This window comes from Peromyscus maniculatus, chromosome 5, assembly GCF_049852395.1.
Source record: "Peromyscus maniculatus bairdii isolate BWxNUB_F1_BW_parent chromosome 5, HU_Pman_BW_mat_3.1, whole genome shotgun sequence".
NCBI lineage: Eukaryota > Metazoa > Chordata > Mammalia > Rodentia > Cricetidae > Peromyscus > Peromyscus maniculatus.
The window spans coordinates 77,462,903-77,481,134 of NC_134856.1; the positions used below are offsets into that span (position 1 = coordinate 77,462,903).

Consider the following 18,232-nt stretch of genomic DNA (forward strand, 5'->3'; position numbering starts at 1 on the left):
CGAGACCTTTGACAAGCCTTGTGCTGAGCAGTAATGACTCTGTCATATGCGGCTGTGTGAGTCCCATGATAGACAGGTTTCTCCCATCATAAAAAGAACCCAAATCATCAGCATATAACCCCCCCCCCATCTCACCCTCTTTTTCTTTTGTAGCAAGAACAATTTGATGCCTAAATTTATGGCTTGAATTAAAAGCTCAGGATTCTGAGATCCATAATTTGAAGTATACTGTCTCATTGTTAATATCATTTTTTTCCTCCCAAAGGCTTCAAAGGAATGCATTATTTTTCTTCTAAGCATCGTCTTTCTGGTACATAAAGTCCTTTGAGTTTAAGACAGGAGAATTCAATTCTGTTTACATTTTCTCAGCTCCTGCCTACCGTATGCAGGGAGCTAAGGACTTGAAGTGAGATAGCATTGGCATAGCTTAGGAAGGGAAACCAGAGCTGAGAGGAGATCCACAGAGCCATGAGTACAGGCATGAAGCACAGGCCCCAGGCATCTTCCCAACCCAACCAGGATAGCGAGCATTAAGGGAAAATCCCTGTGTTGGGGCAGTGGGAGGGTTTGACATATACAAACAGGAGCAGGGACTTTAGTAATATTAAAGTGCACTTGCCGCAGTCAAAATAGGTATGGTGTGTTAGGAGACATCTTTGACGATGCCACAGACTCCATATCATCCAATATTAGGTGACTGGCATAAATATTTCCTTAACAGAGTTATGGAAATGTCATCGAGCACCACCTTCCAGTGGCTTTTAAAAAGGAAACATCTTATTCCTCCTTCTGGATCATGAAGGAACTGTCTGGGAGAGAATTAAGGCAGCGTTACATACCGTGTGCACAGCAGTTAGAGACGGCAAGCCCCGTCCTGACATTTTGAGCTGGAAGAGAGGTCAGCTCTAAAGTGTTTAAATGGAGAAGAGACCGTTGCACTGTGTCCCCAGAGAGCCATCACCCTCCTTTTCTCTGTCTCCTAAAGCCGTGATAGATTTTTTTAGGTTTCTCTTTATTATCTGCAATTCAAGTAAAAAGTAGGCTAGGCATGGCTTTGTGACTGAATTTTCAAGAGAAGACGAACTTACTGTAAGATGGTGTGACTTTTTATTTGAGGCATGCCACCCTATTGAGGCAATTTCTAGCAGAAGCTTTAAGGATCTCCTAAGAAACAGCTTGTAGAGAAAGCTTTAGTTCAGAAAATCCAAAGTAATGGAAGAAAGACGGGAGAGAGACTTTAGTGCACATAAAAATGATTAAAAACACTTTCCGGTCTTCATTCAAGCTGATCGTTGACTGGCAGGACATTCATAACCTTGAACCTCCGAACCAGATGGCTTAGTGGGAGAGAAACTGCGTCTGTGTAACATCAATCGTTGGAAAGGTAGGGAAAACCCAAAGGGGAACCTGACATCTTGAGCTGTGAACGAACAAATGTGTACAAGTCCCCAGTAGGGGCTGAAGTTCCTTGTTTGTTCAAGCAGAAGCTAAAATAGAATCCCATGTGCTGGTCAAAAGAGGGCTGAATGGGAGGAGGTCAGGGGAATTTGGCGTTCATGTCAGACATACCCTGTTTGAGTCCGAGTCTTCTCTTTTGTAACTACAAAAATGATAAAAAGCTGTTTAAAAAATCTCCCAAGTCTCTCTTAGGGTGCTTGTGGGGGAGGAAATAAAGTAAGAACACATACAGGAGCTGTTTTGAGAGGGAAATACATAAGCAAATATTAATTGTTATGTTTAGGTACAGAATACTTAGCATATGCCAGATGTGGGCTTAAAGTGTCTCCTCCTACTTCAGCACCACTGTTTGATGGGTTGGGACACGGAGGTTCAGAGAAGAAAATAAATCTACAAACAATCATGGAACTGGCCAATGGAGAAGCCAAGATTCTCTGATGCTGATCCTGCTACACAATTCTGTATGTGAAGAGACCTAATGGGTCGTCACATTCGGGCTCACCATTCTGTGTGTGTCTCTCCACTTTCTGCTATTTCTTCTTTGTTCTAACCCATGCTTCTCCACTGTACACTGGCTCTTTTCCTTAATGTCACTGAATTTACCTTTGCTCTTAACACTTCTGCCTTACTCCATCTTGGCAATCCTCCAAGATTTCTCCCTCAGGTCCTTCTGTGGGGATTCAATGCTGTACTCACCTGTGTATTCCTAGCTTCTGCTTGGATCTGATCACTCAGGAAGTACGTAAATATTTAGGATTGAATAAAGTAAATCAAATGGGTCAATACCACCAGGCAGAGTGAATCTCTAGATATCCAAATGCTGATTTTCCTCCAGTATCACTGGACTCTAAAGTTATGTTTTTGTTTAAAATAATGTACTTGGAATTGGAATATTTAAATCAAACACCATTAATTAAAAATCTCAGTGGTTACCTAAATTAGTCATGTGCTCTAAAAATAGAATGATATATTATTTTGGTTATGGAAAAATTAGCTGGAAGGAACTCTAAACTAAGAGTTGGGATCAATTAATAACATGAGAGTTTGAAACGGGAAGCAATATGCAGATATTAGAGAAAAGGCTTGGGGCTACTTCATATTAATTTTTGTAGCATATGGAATATTTTGTGCCTATCTAGTTGGAAGGATACAAAATTTTCCTTCATACTTAGCTATGCAGAGTTCAATTTTAGTTTTATTCTGCCAGGGTACAGCCATGCTGTGAAATGTTAGAAGATGAATCAATTCAAGAATAATTTTCATGTAAAGAAAAGTTCAAAATAGTAAGTTTAAGTGAACTGTAATATGTAGGCAACACTGTTATTTTAAAGTGAAAAAGGGTATTTTCATTTACAGCCATGTTTTAAAATATTGGAAGATGAACAAATGCAAGAATAATTATTATGTAAAGAAAAGTTTTAAAAGATTAAGTTTAGGTGAACTGTAATATGTAGGCAATATTGTCATTTTAAGATGAAAAAATATATTTTCATCTATTAAAAAAATGACATAATTTCAAAAGTGATGTCATCATGCCACGATGTTGATAGATGATGTTAGTCATGTTAGTGAGATAATCTGGTTTCTCTCTTGCCTGTTTAGAAAAAGCAATCACTATGCCACCTAGCGTTTATTAAAATTCATTGACAAATGATATACAACATCATCAAGGGAAATATGTCACACTTACAGTATGATTTATTCCTCCAATGTGGGGCCTATTTTCAAATGGCTTGGTAACCCAGACCATTAATTTAACATACTCATTATAGGTGGACCGGCTGAGACAAACTGTGAATACTAAAATGGGGACATGAACCTGTGGGCCTAAAACTCTGTACTACTTTGCTTTCTGTTACTATGATAAACCACTTCGACCAAAAGCAACTTGGGGAGAAAATGGGTTTATTTGGCTTAGACTTCCCGATCACAGTCCTTCACTGAGGCAAGCCAAGGTAGGAACTTAAGGCAGGAAACTGGAGGTGGGAACTGCAGCGGAGACCAAGGCAGAGGGCTGCTTCCTGGCTTGCTTCCAGGCTGGGGTTCAGTTATTTGTCGTGTCGTATATAGTCTAGGACCACCTTCCTGGGGGTGGGGGGCACTGTGGACAGTGGGCCAGGCTATTCTATCAATCGTTAAACAAGGCAGTTCCCCACAGATATGCCCACAGGCCAATCCGATGGAGTCTATTCTTCAGTTGAGGGTCTCTAGTTTGTGTCAATTGACGAAAAACAAAAACTAACCATCACAGGCCTCCCAATATATAATTTTAAGCAAAATTTTGAGCATAGAGTATACATGTATACATAGTATACAAACCTCAGATCCAGTCACTTGTTTGTAACATTTACCAATTCAAGGCCAATTTGGGCTCTTTGTCCTCCTCCTCCTCCTCCTCCTCCTCCTCCTTCTTCGAATGCATTTTGCAATAAAGCAAATCTTTTATTTATGTTTTGGCCCAAAAGGATATTAGTATGCATCCTTAAAGCATAAGAACTCTTGAAATATAACTGGAACATCATTATTAAGCCTACACACACTAAAAACAAATTACTTTTTGTGTATGGTATGTATGTGTGTAAGTGCATGTACAAACCAAAAGTCAGTCTCACCCACCCTGTCTTTTGAAACAAGGTTTCTCACTGGAGCCTGAAGTTCATGAATTAGGGTCGACAAGCTGGCTGGTGAAACCCAAGGATCGTTCTGCATTCACCTCCCCAGCTCTGGGATTACAAGCACATGCACCATGCTCAGATATTTTTACGCGGCGGCTGGGGATTGAACTCAGGTCCTCATATTTGTGTGACGAGCACTTTACAAACTGGGGCTCTCTCCCCAGCCCCAATGTCCTTTTTTCATACATAATTTATGTATAAAGTATATAAAATTTGGTGACTTATAATTTTATTTATTTATTTGCTCATTTTCTTTTTTAACTTGATTTTATTGATTCTTTGTTTTAAGCAGCTCTTAGTGTTTAAATTTGTCTGGTTATATCATAATTTTAAATAGGTAACTTTTCTGAATTGAGATACAAATAAGGTCTGTAGAATTTATTGGCATATCTCGTATTTTTTTAATCTATTGGTATTTCAATTTCCTCTGGCTTGCCTCAAAGCATGGCTCTCTTGCCCCTGCCTTAGGAAAGCTGGGATTAAAAGTGTGTGCCAACATGCCCACCTATGCATTACTTATTAAGGAAACCAGAATCCTTGTTTGTTACACTTCCATATCTGTGATTTTCTGATTTCATCTTCATAGTGTCTGCTGTAAAATGCGTCTCTTCTTTGCATTTCCCATGAGCTGGGTAGTAAGGCATAGAGGCTTAATGATCCAAATTCAGTGTTTCGATGGTAATATTTTTTTAAGTATCTTTGCATCTCTTCACAAGGTGGCGCTCCGTGATATCAATAATGATTGCTGCCTGGGTCCAGATTTACTTGTTATAGATTATAAATGGCTGCTTAACGAATGTAAGCCAATAAAAATCTTTTGTTTTAAAGAAGGAATAATGTTTACCATGTCCTCTACTGAGAACCCATATTTCTGTGAAAAGAAGCCTCAAGTGGTTGCTTTAAACTAGGGATTACTTTCTGTCATAGATGACGATTTTGAAGACTACAGAGCGTTGCTGACTTGTTGGAGGCAAACGTGGTTCTGTGGCCTGTTTCCTACAAAAGCTGGCAGCTACATGCTGTTATGCTTTCTCAGTTTCTTATTTGTCCAAAGTACCAGAAAAGAAAAGAAAAATGTATCCTCGATTAAAAACCAAGATTTGCCAATGGCATGATGTTCTAATGCTACCATTTTTTTCCTTCATGTGTTAGCCATACGTCTCCAAATTTTCCCTTCATTAATTACAAATATGAGCTGCAGTTAAAACACGGAAACCAAGGTAACTCTTTGATTTCATAGTACTGTCACCAGTTTTCAAATTAGCAAGTTGGTGCCCAGCATCTTCTACATGCAGCCAATGACTTTTTTTTAGGCTCATCATTGACTAATGGCCTAATATATGTTTGATGTATTCCAATTAACTACAGCTATTATTTCTTTGATGTTCAAATTATCCATCATTAGTCAACTGGAGATTCTTCAGCTTGGCTCTTGAAGTCCTTTTGGCATGATATCTTAGGCTTATTTTAAGTATCACAATATTTTAGGCTTACCTTGTACATTTCTTGCTCTAGACCTCAAAGCAACCATTTATATGAACAGTTGTGGCTTCTTTATTTCTTTCCTTTTTAAAAATTGATCCTTTGAGAATTACACATCACACATTCCCAATCCTCCTCATTCCCCAGTCCTTCCATATCAGCCCTCTATTAACAACAACAACAAAAAACAAAAAACAAAAAAAAACAACAACAACAGAAAAAAACTTCTCTCTGACCCCTCTGGGCAATGACCTGCTCCTCTATCAATTGCTGCCTTCTCTCATATCAGTCAGAATTGTTGTGTCTACAGTTCTGCCACACATGTACCACTCTACTCCTCCCTCTTTTCTGCCTCTCCATCACATGTTCATTCATCATAGTGGCTTTGGAAGCTGCAGTGTGTCACAAAGTATACCCTTCTGTCCAAGCAGCTTTACTTGCAAATGTTCATTGCGATGTGTTATTGGTTTGGTTCAAAGACTCTGGCTTCTGCTATGCCAGCAATATCAATACTACGCCCTCACTGAGACTCCTCTCAGATATCCTGCTGTTGCCCAGGGTCATGGAGTTCCTGTGGCTATGGTTCTGCAGGACCGGCCCTTTTGGGTAGGTGTCAGCGTGGGCCAACTCAAGGCTCTGGACATGTGCCTGGGTGGTAGCTGAGTTGGTCAACCAGGGTCTCCATCAGGCCTCCCTTCCTCCTTGGTGTCTGTTGTTATGTCCCCTTTAGTTAATTTGGATAAGGGTTTGTTGAACCTGTTGATTTTCTTAAAGAAACAACTCTTTTTATTGTCTTGTTTCTATTTTATTGACTTTAGTCCTGAGTTTGATTAATTCTTGTCTACTCCTTTTGAGTTTGATTTCTTCTTTTTGTTCTACAGCTTTCAGGTGCTATTAGATGCTAGCATGAAATCTGTTCAGTTTTTTTTTCTTCATTTTTTTATGTAGACAGTGCTATACATTTGCCTCTTAGAACTGCTTTTATTGTGTCCCATAAGTTTGAGTAGGATGTGTATTCAGTTTCATTCAATTCTAGAAAATCTTTCATTTTTTTCTTTATTTTTGTCTTGGCCTATTTTCCATTCAGTAGAGAGTTGTTCAGTTTCCATGTGTTTGTAAGCTTTCTGTTTCTGATATCTATCTTTAAACCATGATGGTCAGATAGGATGCAGGCTGTTATTTCATTTTTCTTGTATCTGTTAAGACTTACTTTGTTTCCAAGTATGCAGTCAATTTTGGAGAAAGTTCCATGAGGTGTGGAGAATGTATATTCTATTGTGTTTGCGTGAAATGTTCTGTAAATATCTGTTAAGTCCATTTGGTCTATAATGTCTGTTAGCTATAGAATTTCTGTTTAGTTTTTGTTTAGATGACCTGTCTATTGATGAAAGTAGTTTATTGAAGTTCCCCACTATCAGTGTGTGAGGGTCAGTATGTGATTTAAGCTGTATTAGTATTTTTTTTTTTTAACCAATGTGAGTGCCGTTGTATTGGGGCATAGATGTTAAGAACTGAAATGTTATATTGATGGAGCTTTTCCTTTGATGATTATGTAGTTTCCTTCCAAATCTCTTCTGGTTAGTTTTGATTTGAAGTTAGATATTAACATGGCTATATCATCTTGTTTCTTAGGCACATTTGCTTGAAATATCTTTTTCCAACCATTTATCCTGAGGTAATATGTGTCTATGATGTTGAGATGTGTTTCTTGAATTCAGCAAAAGGAGAAATCCTGTTTTTGCATCCATTCTGTTAGTCTGTATCTTTTTATTTGGGAATTGAGACCATTTATATTGAGAGGTATCAATAACCAATTATTGTTCATTCCTGTAATTTTGACTTTCCTTCCTTTGAACTTGGTCATCTGAGATTACTTATTCCCATTGTTTTCCTGGTTCTAGTTAACTTCCTTAGGTTGAGTTTTCCTTCTAGCACCTTCTGTAGGTCTGGATTTGTAGATAGGCATTGATTAATTTTGATTTTATCATGGAATATCTTATTTTCTCCATTTCTGGTGATTGAAAGTTTTGCTGGGTATAGTCTTCTGGGCTGGCATGTGGGGTCTCTTAGTGTGTGTAGCATATCTTTCCAGGCCCTTCTGACTCTTTGAGTCTCCATTGAGAAGTCAGGTGTCATTCTAATAGGTCTGCCTTTATATGTTACTTGGTCTTTTTTCAAGTAACTTTTAATATTTCAACTTTTAATATTCTTTCTTTGTTCTGTACATTTAGTGTTTTGATTATTATGTGCTGAGGGGACTTTCTTTCTGGTCTAACCTATTTGGTGTTCTGTATGTTTCTTGTATCTTTATGGGCATTTTCTTCTTTAGGTGAAGAAATTTTTCTTCTATGATTTTGTTGAAAATATTTTCTTGGCCTTTAAGCTAGGTTTCGTCTCCTTTCTCTATTCCTATTATTCTTAGATTTGATCTTTTTGTAGTGTTCCATATTGCTTGGATGTTTTGAGTCAGATTTAATATTTTCTTTGACTGATGTTTTTATTTTTTTTTATCATATCTTAAATGCCTGAGTTTTTTCCCCCTCTAAGATTCTATCTCTTGTATTCTGTTGGTGAGGCTTGCTTCTGTAGCTCCTGTTCGAATTCCTCAATTTTTTTTATTTCCAGAATTCTCTCAGTTTGGGTTTTCTTCATCAATTCTACTTCCATCTTCAGGTCTTGAATAGTTTTATTCATTTTTATGCATTGTTTCTTTGTGTTTTCCTGGATTTCTTTAAGGGGTTTATTTATTTTTCATACTGTTTGTGTTTTCTTGGATTTCTTTAAGACATTTATTCATTTCCTTTATTATCTTCATACAGTCTATTCTAAGGTCTTTTTCTTAGGCTCCAGCTATGTTGGAATATTCAGTGTCTGTTGTGGTAGGGTTGTTGGGTTCCATGGGAGACATATTGTCCTGGCTGTTATTGATTATGTTTTTATGTTGACATCTAGGATCAGGATGATTAAAGGTCTAGGTGATGGTATATGGTTTTGTCTTTGTTGGGTAACTGTTTGTTCCTTGGTTTCTGCTTCCTCCCTTGACTTTAGGAGGGTGTAGTGGCTGTGTGCTGACTGGTAGGAAATCTTCTGTGGACCCGTTTAGATGACCTGCTCAGCTGCTGTGTTCTCAGGGAATGCCTGCTGGTGTTGAGGGCTGGGATAATGGGATGAGTTGGGGGAAGGAAGGTTGGAGGAGAAGATCTTTTTGATCCTCGGGATAAGATCAGACAGGAAAGGAGACTATATCAGGTTTTCTGCTGCAGAGCTGAGGACGAGACTGGGGAATTGGATCTGAGGGAACAGAGTGTGGTTTCTTTTAAGGCAAAATGATATTTATGCTTTTAACTTGGGCACTGTGAGTGCTCACTGCTACATGGATTAGTGAATACAACTGGGACTTGTATGTACTCAAGGAGCTTTTTCATTTGTATCTATAGTTCATATGTATATCCCCAACTGAATGCTAGTATAACAGTTTCAATGTTAAAAAAAATTGATTTAATTTTATTGTGAAGAACTTTAAATCCAAATGTCTGTTTATCTGGTTGCAAAATCCTTGTCTATATTTTGTAGCTCTCTTCAGTATTACTGTGCTATTCACTATGGTGAAATGTTACTGAGAAATCTTTATCCATATTCTTTTCTTTAGTGTTTAAAAGTTTTGTTTTATCTTTTCCTTTTCTTTATGTTCAACAGATTTGCTAAAGCATTTCATTTTGGCCACTCTGGATGGTTCAAAAGAATCTTCTGTGCTCTGTAAACATGTAGATTTAGATCTTCTGTATACTGAGAATATTTCAGTTTGTATTTGATCCCTACTCTGATTTTCTTCTTTGGGGACTCTTTTTGTAGATATATGCTACTACGTAACTATCTTAATCAATTTTGTGATGCTGTAACAGAATACCTGGGGATGAGTGACTTATAGAGAATATAGGTGGTTTTTTTTTTTTTAAAAAAGATTTATTTTATTTATTATGTATACAGCATGTATGACTGCAGGCCAGTAGAGGGCACCAGATCTCATTACAGATGGTTGTAAGCCACCACGTGGTTGCTGGGAATTGAATTCAGGACCTCTGAAAGAGCAGTCAGTGCTCTTAACCTCTGAGCCATCTCTCCAGCACCAGAATATAGATGTTTATTTGTCTTGTAATTTAGAAGGTTGTGCGTCTGAAGTTATTCCTTTCTCTGGCTCCCATTTCCTTCAGAGCTGAACCATTCCTACCACAAAGGCCTTCATCCACGGATGAGGACAGTGTCCTCATGACCTCACCACTTAAAGGTCCCTCTTAATATTCAGTTGAGTTTCAAGCTGAGTCTTGGAGAGAGCCTTCAAATCGCAGCTCCTGGTGACCATTTATTGCATTTCACTTCAGCATTTCCATTTTTTTTTTTTTTTTTACAAATTTTGTTTCTAATTTTCATGTTTCTCCAATTCCCCTTTCCCATCATTTTCTGTATTATGTGCATCTGCTCTTCACCTTGTTCTACTTTAGTCTGAATCCCTACATTTTTCTTTTACTTTGAATTCTTCCTTAAATGTTCTCAGCCCACTTTTCAAACTTTTTCTAGGTACCTCATTTTCTAATTCCAAACTATGACCGTAATAAGCTTCTCGTCTCTGTCAACCACTCAGCCTCTGTTATTGTCCCATGGTTCCCACTGTTGTCAAACTCTATAAGCTCATGTGAAAATACAAGGTAAATATTTTCATTGTTGTCTGCTCTTGTCTTTATGACACAATTTCATTGTCTATAGGAATAATGTTCTGTTATTATCATTTCTTAAGAGAATATGACACAGGAGTCAACCAGTCATTCCTATTATTTCTGGTTCTGAGTGTTCCCAGAGAGCACAGAAACAGACAACTTTCCAGATCTGGTGCTGTAGTTCCCCACTTTCTGTTGCCAGTATGCTGTGTTTGTACATCAGGACAGACCTATGTGCTGTGGTCTGGCTCTTCTCTTTTGCCTGGGTGTCCTTATCCTGTTCTGTTTCCACACAATGCCTTACAGTTTCCTGTGGTATGAAGATTTGCCCTAATTTTCTAAGGTGACATTGAATGCATAAAAATACTATTTCATCTTTACATGAATTTTAGAATCACAAAGACTTCCTTATCTTTTAAAATATATTTTGATCTGAGATTTTTGCAGAGGATCTTGAACCTGCAGAGGCACTTCCCAATTTGGGTTACTGGAATCAAGACCATCTCCTGGACAATGGGCACCATCTATGCTGAGGGTAGACTTGGGATTGGGTACCATATATGCTCTGGATAGACCCTTTCTCCCTGAGACCAGGCACCAGCCATGCCAAGAGTGAACTCTCCTTCTTGGTGTCTTAGCATCATTACTTTCCCTGGAGAGAAGCTCCTCAAATTTTGATAGTAGACTTTTCCTCCTCCATTGGACTTGAACTCGTTGCCTTGGGACTGGGTACCACTTGTGCTGAAGATAGATCTTACCTGATTAAGATTGGACACCTTTTATTCTGAGAATGGTCCCCACTCCTACCTTGGGATTGGGCACCATTCATGCTTATGGTTGAATTTTCTCCCTTGGGATTGACACTATTCACGAAGAGGGTGGATTTTTCCCCTTGGGATTGGTCATCTACTGACAACTCAGCATCTGGGCTGTTCATTAGATGTCCCTTGGCTTTCCTCTGTCTCTTCTCTTACTGTGGGCACAGATATCCTGTTGTTCTTGGTGAACTGAAGCCTGTTGATCATTGGAATGTTGTTTCATTTCTATTCTACATGTCATTTATAGACCTTGTTTTTGTTTTCATAACAATGGCTCCATCTATCTTTGTTGGAGGGATAGAGGGGAGTTGAAAAGACAGTCATGGGTGCTGCTACAGTGCCTTTTGCCCATGGGTTAAAAAAATCTTTCCAAAAACTGTGGTGCTGCAGACACTTCAAAGTATGTAAAACCCAAGGTCAGAGTTCATTTTTCTTTATAACAGAATCATCCTTTGCGTTAAGAAACATATCAGATAATAAACAAGATGCTGTTTGATAATACAGTGAAAACCATTGGATAGGATTTGGAAAACTTCAAGGATTTCAGGAGAAAAGGCCATTGGAATTAACCTTTCAATCCCCTTCCAAATAAATTATGAGAATCATGGCCATCATCAAGAAAATGCCGGATAGATATGCCTACAGGCAAATCTGATGGAGGCAATTCCTCAGTTGAAGTCTCCTCTTTCCAGGTGACTCTAGTTTGTGTCAGATTGACAAAAACTAGCTAGCACACTGGCTAACCATTATTTCTGGGTGTGCCTGTGGGAGTGTTTCAAGGTAGGGAATAAAACAGGTGATCTTCCCCATTGTGCATAGGCATCTGTGGTGATATGTTGTGTACCCTAATAAACTTGCCTGAGGACCAGCCAGCCACTAGTTTTTACCTCTATGAAATCCTCAGCCTAAAGAGAGTGAGTTTCTATTTCCTCATACCTTATATACCTTTCTTTGCCTAGAAATCACTTTCTGGGATTAAAGGTTTATGTGCATCTCAGTATTGGGATTAAAGGTGTGTGCCACTGCTGCCTGGTTCTGTTTCCAGTGTGGCCTTGAACTCATGGAGATCCAAATGGATCTCTGCCCTCTGAGTGATAGGGGCTCTGGTGGTGATAATCTAGTGGCTGGCTCTGTCCTCTGATCCTCAAGCAAGTGTATTAAGGCACACAATATATCACCACATTTCCCCTTTTTTTTGTTTATTAGGGTACACAATATATCACCACAGGCATCATCTATTTTTATTTATTTATTTATTTATTTATTTATTTATTTATTTATTTATTTATTTATTTCAATACTGAAGATTGAACCCAGAGCCTTGCACATGCTAAGCAAGTACTTAACTAACAGAGCTATATCGCAGCATCACAGGCATTATCGAAAGCATTGAAGACCAGGATAGAACAAAAAAGATGGAATGTACGCTCTTTCTGCCTGACTTCTGGGAACTCAAATATAAGCTTTCTCCTGCCATTGGCATACTGGTCCTCAGGTCTTAGATTCAGACCATAATCTGCACTGTTAGTTCTGTGGCTTTCAGACTTGATACTCTTGTGGTTTGAATGTGAAATCTGTTCATAATCTCATGTGTTTGAACACTTGATCCTAAGTTGATGGTGCTGCTCGGGAAGGTGGCAGAACATTTAGGAGATGGAGACTTGCTGGAGGAAGTATGTCATTGGGGACAGGGTATGGGTGTCTGTGCATGTTCAGGCCTTATAACCCAGCCATACTTCCTGTTCATGCTTTGTTTATTGAGTATGATTGCAATGTGACTCATCAGGCTCCTGCTTCTGCCACCATGCTTTCTCTGCCTGCTGGCATGTCTTCTCCTGCATGATAGACTGTGTCCCTCTGGAACTGTGAGATAAAATAAGCCCTTTCTCCCCTTAAGTTGCTCTCTTCAGGGTATTTTATCACAGCAATTGGAAAAGAAGTTAACACACTGGCTTCTCTGCATCTCTAGATGCAGAAAGCAGACCATACTACTTCCTACCCCTATAATCACGTGAGCTAATGCTTTATAATAAATCTCTTTATATAGTCATTGTGCTAGTGAATTTCCCATTATTGTCTTATTTTTATGAAATATGACAAATACAGTGTGTGTGTGTGTGTGTGTGTGTGTGTGTGTGTGTGTGTGTGTGTGTAGGCCAGAAATCAACAGCAGGTATTTCCTCAGTCACTTTACACCTTGTTTGAGACAGGGTCTCTCACTGAATCTGTAGTTTATTCATTTGACTAACTGGCCAGTGAGCCTCATGGATTATCCCGTCTCCTAGCACCTAGATTCTGGGTGCATACTGCCATGCCCAGTTTTTATGTGGATGATGGGGACTGAACTCAGGTCTCTGAGTTTGTGTGGCAAACACATTGTCAGCTGAGTCATCTCCTGAGCCTTATTTTCAAGTATCAACCGTAATGCAAAAATATCCACAGTGAACAAAACATCAACATTTTAGATAAAGTAGGAATCAGTCACAGTGCCATAATGAGCCATGTTGGAGCCCGAGGCAAAAGGAAAAACAAGTCATTCCCAATGATTCTGTATTTGTTTAAAAATTGGATATTTGTTCATCATGGTTGCTCTGCATTACTTTAAATGCTGGATGAAAAGCTTTTTTCCTGGATTGCCAAGTGTTTGGAAGCACCCTGAAATTTTGGTGACTGAATGGAGTTCTTCACTGACCTTGTCCTTGTCCTGAGCCTGCTGGGGTCATTTACCCCTCTCTCCTTTCCTCCCTCAGCACATCTGCCTCCCTGGGTCAGTTACCTTTTCATCACTGTGACCAAATAACTGACAAACACGGTGCAAGGGAGGAAGCATTGATTGTGGCTAATGCCTTCAGGGAAGATCAGTTTGTCACTGCAGGGCAGGACCAGCTCCTAGGGTACACCTTGCTCGCATCAAAGCAGATCCGGAAGCAGAAAGCATAGGTCATAAGCAAAGGGGCTATAATCTCTGGCCCCACCATCCAGCATCTGACTTCCTTCAGTGAGCTTTCATTTCCTCAGGCTTCTACATCTTCCCCTAAACAACCACCACCTAGGGATCTTGTACTCAAACACATGAGCTGATGGGGGACATTACACCTTCCAATGTCAGGGTCAGTATGGTGGCAGGCTCTGGCTTCTTCTTGCTCCCTTTGGGCATGTGGGGCTTGGTTTTGTCTGCTCCAGAGTCAGTAGAGGCTGCAGCATGTTTACCTGTTGCCTCTAGAACTCCCAAGCACCACTCTCTCCCTTTATGAAATGCATCTCAAAGCTTGGAGGACCTTGGACAGCACTTCCTTTCACTGTTCATGCCGCAAATCCCCAGAGTACCACTAATATAGCACAGGTGTCCAGAGTTAACTTTCTCAGTAGGTTTAAGATAATGGAAGAGGATAGCACATAGGTTTCAAAACCTGAACTGAATAATAGATGCCATTGTTCCTGCCCTAGGGAATTTCCCATGCACTGCACTCTGATTTATCTTTCTCTCCCTCTTCTTCCTATTCAGAACCCAGTGCGACACTCTAGTAAGTATGCCCAAACTTTGGACACTACAACACAATGTTGTCATCTACAAAGTTCACATATAAGAGCCATGCAATCAAGTTACAAAAAGAAAATCACAAAATTCTTATTTTTAAATTAGGTTTATGCTTTTTAATTGTTGGATCCTTTTAATAGCTGTCCTCAGTCACTTGTAGCTACATGGACCTGAAGGGTACAGATTGGACATGCCTGTAAGTCTGCCAGTCTTACATATGGATTATATTGAACTAAAGGCAATTGAGGAAAAGCTCACACAAGCAAAGTTCCGTGCCATCTTGCACTGTACTTCTAGAGACATTTCCATCACTGCAGCAAAATACTTGAGGCAATCAGCTTACAAGAAAGAAAGATCTATTCTGACTTATGGTTTCAAAAGTTTCAGCCCATGGTTGTTTGGCAGAGCACCATGATGAGTGGTGTCCAGCAAAAGGAAGCTGTTCACCTCATGGTGCCTGAGAAAGGGGATGGAGAAGAAGAAGATGAGGAGTGGGGGAGGGAGAAGAAGATGGGGAGGAGGAAGAAGAAGAGGAAGAAGAAACCAAGGTTATAATAGTTCCTTCAAGTTCACATCCTCAACAACCTCACTTTCTCCCAGACTGGAAAGCAAGCCTTTTGCACAAGGGCTTTGAAGACATTGAAGATGCCAGAGAGAGTGATTTATGGCAGTCAGGGCAGGAAACAGAGTCAGGGCAATGGTACCAGTGTTGCAAAAGCACCTTGCCTTTCATTAGTTTTCCCTATGTATTTTCCTTCCCACAGCATGTTGACCCAAAAGCCTGTCACCTCTTTATTCTTTTCACTTCTCTACAAAATTATTGTTCTTTATTAAGATGCTACACAAACCCAGATGCTGCCCACCCATGTGATGCTATCACCATTGAGGTCTTTTTGGATACATATAATGTTCAGAACCCTTTTTCTGTTGTTGTTAATCTGTATCTTGTCCATCTAATTGTAGGGATCCAGTTCCATGATATACAGAAGAAGAAACAAAGCATTTCCTCCCTTCTTCTCTCCCTCCCCTTTTCCCTCCCTCCCTCTTTCCTTCCCTCCCTCCCTTCTTTCTTTTTTTTTGTTTTTTTTTTTCGAGACAGGGTTTCTCTGTGTAGCTTTGCACCTTTCCTGGAGCTCACTTGGTAGCCCAGGCTGGCCTCGAACTCACAGAGATCCACCTGGCTCTGCCTCCTGAGTGCTGGGATTAAAGGTGTGCGCCACCATCGTCCAGCCCTTCTTTCTTTTCTCCCTTCACATTCCACTGTTTATGATGCTGAGAATACAGCAGAGAATAAGCCAAGATTCTGTCCTTTATGAAGTTTATGTTTGACTAAGGACAGTTATAAAATAAATAAGAGAATATGTATGTGTGTGGTCAGCATGTCAGGCAGTGGTAAGTGCTAAAACTACTCCCAGCCACGACAGCTAGATATGGGGGACAGGGAGTGCTTGGGAATGATACCCACACATTTACGATGTCTGACAACTTCATCTTTCCACCAGCCTACCACATCTGTCTTTACTGATAGGAAAAGTGTGTCCTTTAGGTCATTCTTTCCTTTCTAAGTCACTAAGTCCCTTTCTGCATGTTGCAGTACCTGCTGAAGAATGCTCCCTGAACTTCAGCAATATAGTCTGCAGATTAGACAAAGCCAAGTTTGTTTTAGTGTCCAGGAAGGGAGGGAATGTCCTTCACCAGGTTCCTAAGGGTCTTCTGGAGAGGGCAAAGATGGATTGATATTGAGAACTGGAAGTCTGGTGAGACTTTCAGAGCTTGATCTGGTTACAGGACAGATCGTGTTTGACAATTTGAGATTGGTGGGAGCAGGAAGCAGGAAACTTGAGACAAGGGGCTCAAGTGTTTTTGGCAGCATAAATCTTTCTCTTGGTGTTTCCTTTGAAACATTGATGGGTCTATCAGGAATTTTTGATAATGAGCAATCAAATCATTTCCCAGGATAGGAATGCTCTGGAATAGTAAAGTTATGCTAATAAAGGTGTAAAGACAAAGGGATAATAAGAGGTGTGTTAATGAGATCACTCTGATTATAATAATATAGCCAAACCACTGTATTTTATTTATTTATTGAAGTAGGAATTGAACCTGGGGCCTTGGGCTTGTTAGGCAAGCACATTGTCACTGAGTTAAATCCTTAGCAAAACTAAAGTTTGAAAGCTTTGTGTGATAACCAAAAGTTATAATATGAGCTATATTTTCCAAGTTTTAAAGAGTCAGGTTTGGAAATATGTGCAATGTCATGATTATAAGTGATTGTCAGTTCCTGTTCTAACATTTCAGAGATATTTTGACAGCCATCCTTTGTGTCAGGAGCCTTTATAGTAAAAAATAGGACAAGAAGTTTGCATCTGCCCCATCCTAAATCTATAGAAATAAAGTATATGGAAATGCACTGTTTTACTCATTCAAATTGATTGTGGTCCAAAAGGATTGTATTTGAAGTCAAAATACTTACCACTAGATCACATTGTTACTACCTTTTATTTCATATTGATGATTTTTTTTAAAACATGGTCTCACCATATAGCCCAAGCTGACCTTAAACTCACTATGTCATCCAGGCTGGCCTGAACTTGTGGTCTCCCTTCTCCGAACTCTTGGAGTGTGTTTGTTTTCCCCCTTTTAAACTTGAGCCCTGATTTTACTCACAGCCTCATGTAGATGTGGGCCACTTAACGGTGGTCACAGAGCAAGAAGATGGGGTTGAAAAGGCTTGTTTGGCAAGTTCCCCAAAATACTTTTAAAAAGGCTCTGGCCAATTTGGAGAAGTGGGTCATAATTCATGTGTGGCAGGCAGGGCCATTCATCCTCTTCAATGCATTTCAGCTACTGCACAGCTGTCAGGCCAAGGAAGTTATAAATCTTCCTACATGTTAACATTCACATTTAATTAATACTAATAAGCAAAGCTGTCTCTAGAGGGAGATGATGTGATGGGGAGGATAATGTCTGGGAAACAGATAATAAAGGTAGTGTGTGAACATATTATTTCTAGATCAATCCAGTCTCATAGTTAATAATATTATCCCTTGTTGATACTTTTCCATAATTTGTTTTTAGAAGGGTTCTTCTGTGGTTTGTATTTTTTTTAATGCTTATTTTCAAAGACTATAGACAGCCCTACCTTTTTCTTTGGAAAAGGTAGGAAAACCACACTTAGACTCATCAAATTTCTTATGCAATATTTTAGGACTGTTTCTCCCGTTCTTGACATCCATCAGTTTTATCCCTGTCCTAGACAGGTTCTTTGTGGTTATGGTCTTTGGGCTATGACAGTACCCAGAGGCTTGATTTCCAATGGTCCTTGGGCTCAATCAAAGTCAAGTTGACTCAGCAGCATTGAGCAATGAGGCATTCATACTCCTTTGACTACTTCACCTTGCACTTTCATGTGCTAAAAGATGGTCTGAATGGTGACTTTCTCCCAAAGTCCTTGAATCACTTTCTATGTCGATAATGAACAACCCACAGAGATTTCAGAAAACACCCACAGCACACAGAAAACTTATGCTGGCTGCGTTCAATATGTGA

General features: G+C 39.5%; 1 protein-coding gene across 2 annotated transcripts in view; it reads left to right on the forward strand.

The window, feature by feature from the left end:
• St8sia6 (ST8 alpha-N-acetyl-neuraminide alpha-2,8-sialyltransferase 6) overlaps positions 1–18,232 on the forward strand; it is a 237,710-nt gene that overhangs the window by 50,789 nt on the left and 168,689 nt on the right. Inside the window, exon 2 of one of the 2 annotated variants that reach the window (XM_076572698.1) lies at positions 1,286–1,384. The exons of the other annotated variant lie outside the window; for it this stretch is intronic. The gene's annotated coding sequence lies outside the window, so the exon portion shown is untranslated. The remainder of the gene's footprint in view (positions 1–1,285; positions 1,385–18,232) is intronic. 2 annotated transcript variants of the gene reach the window in all.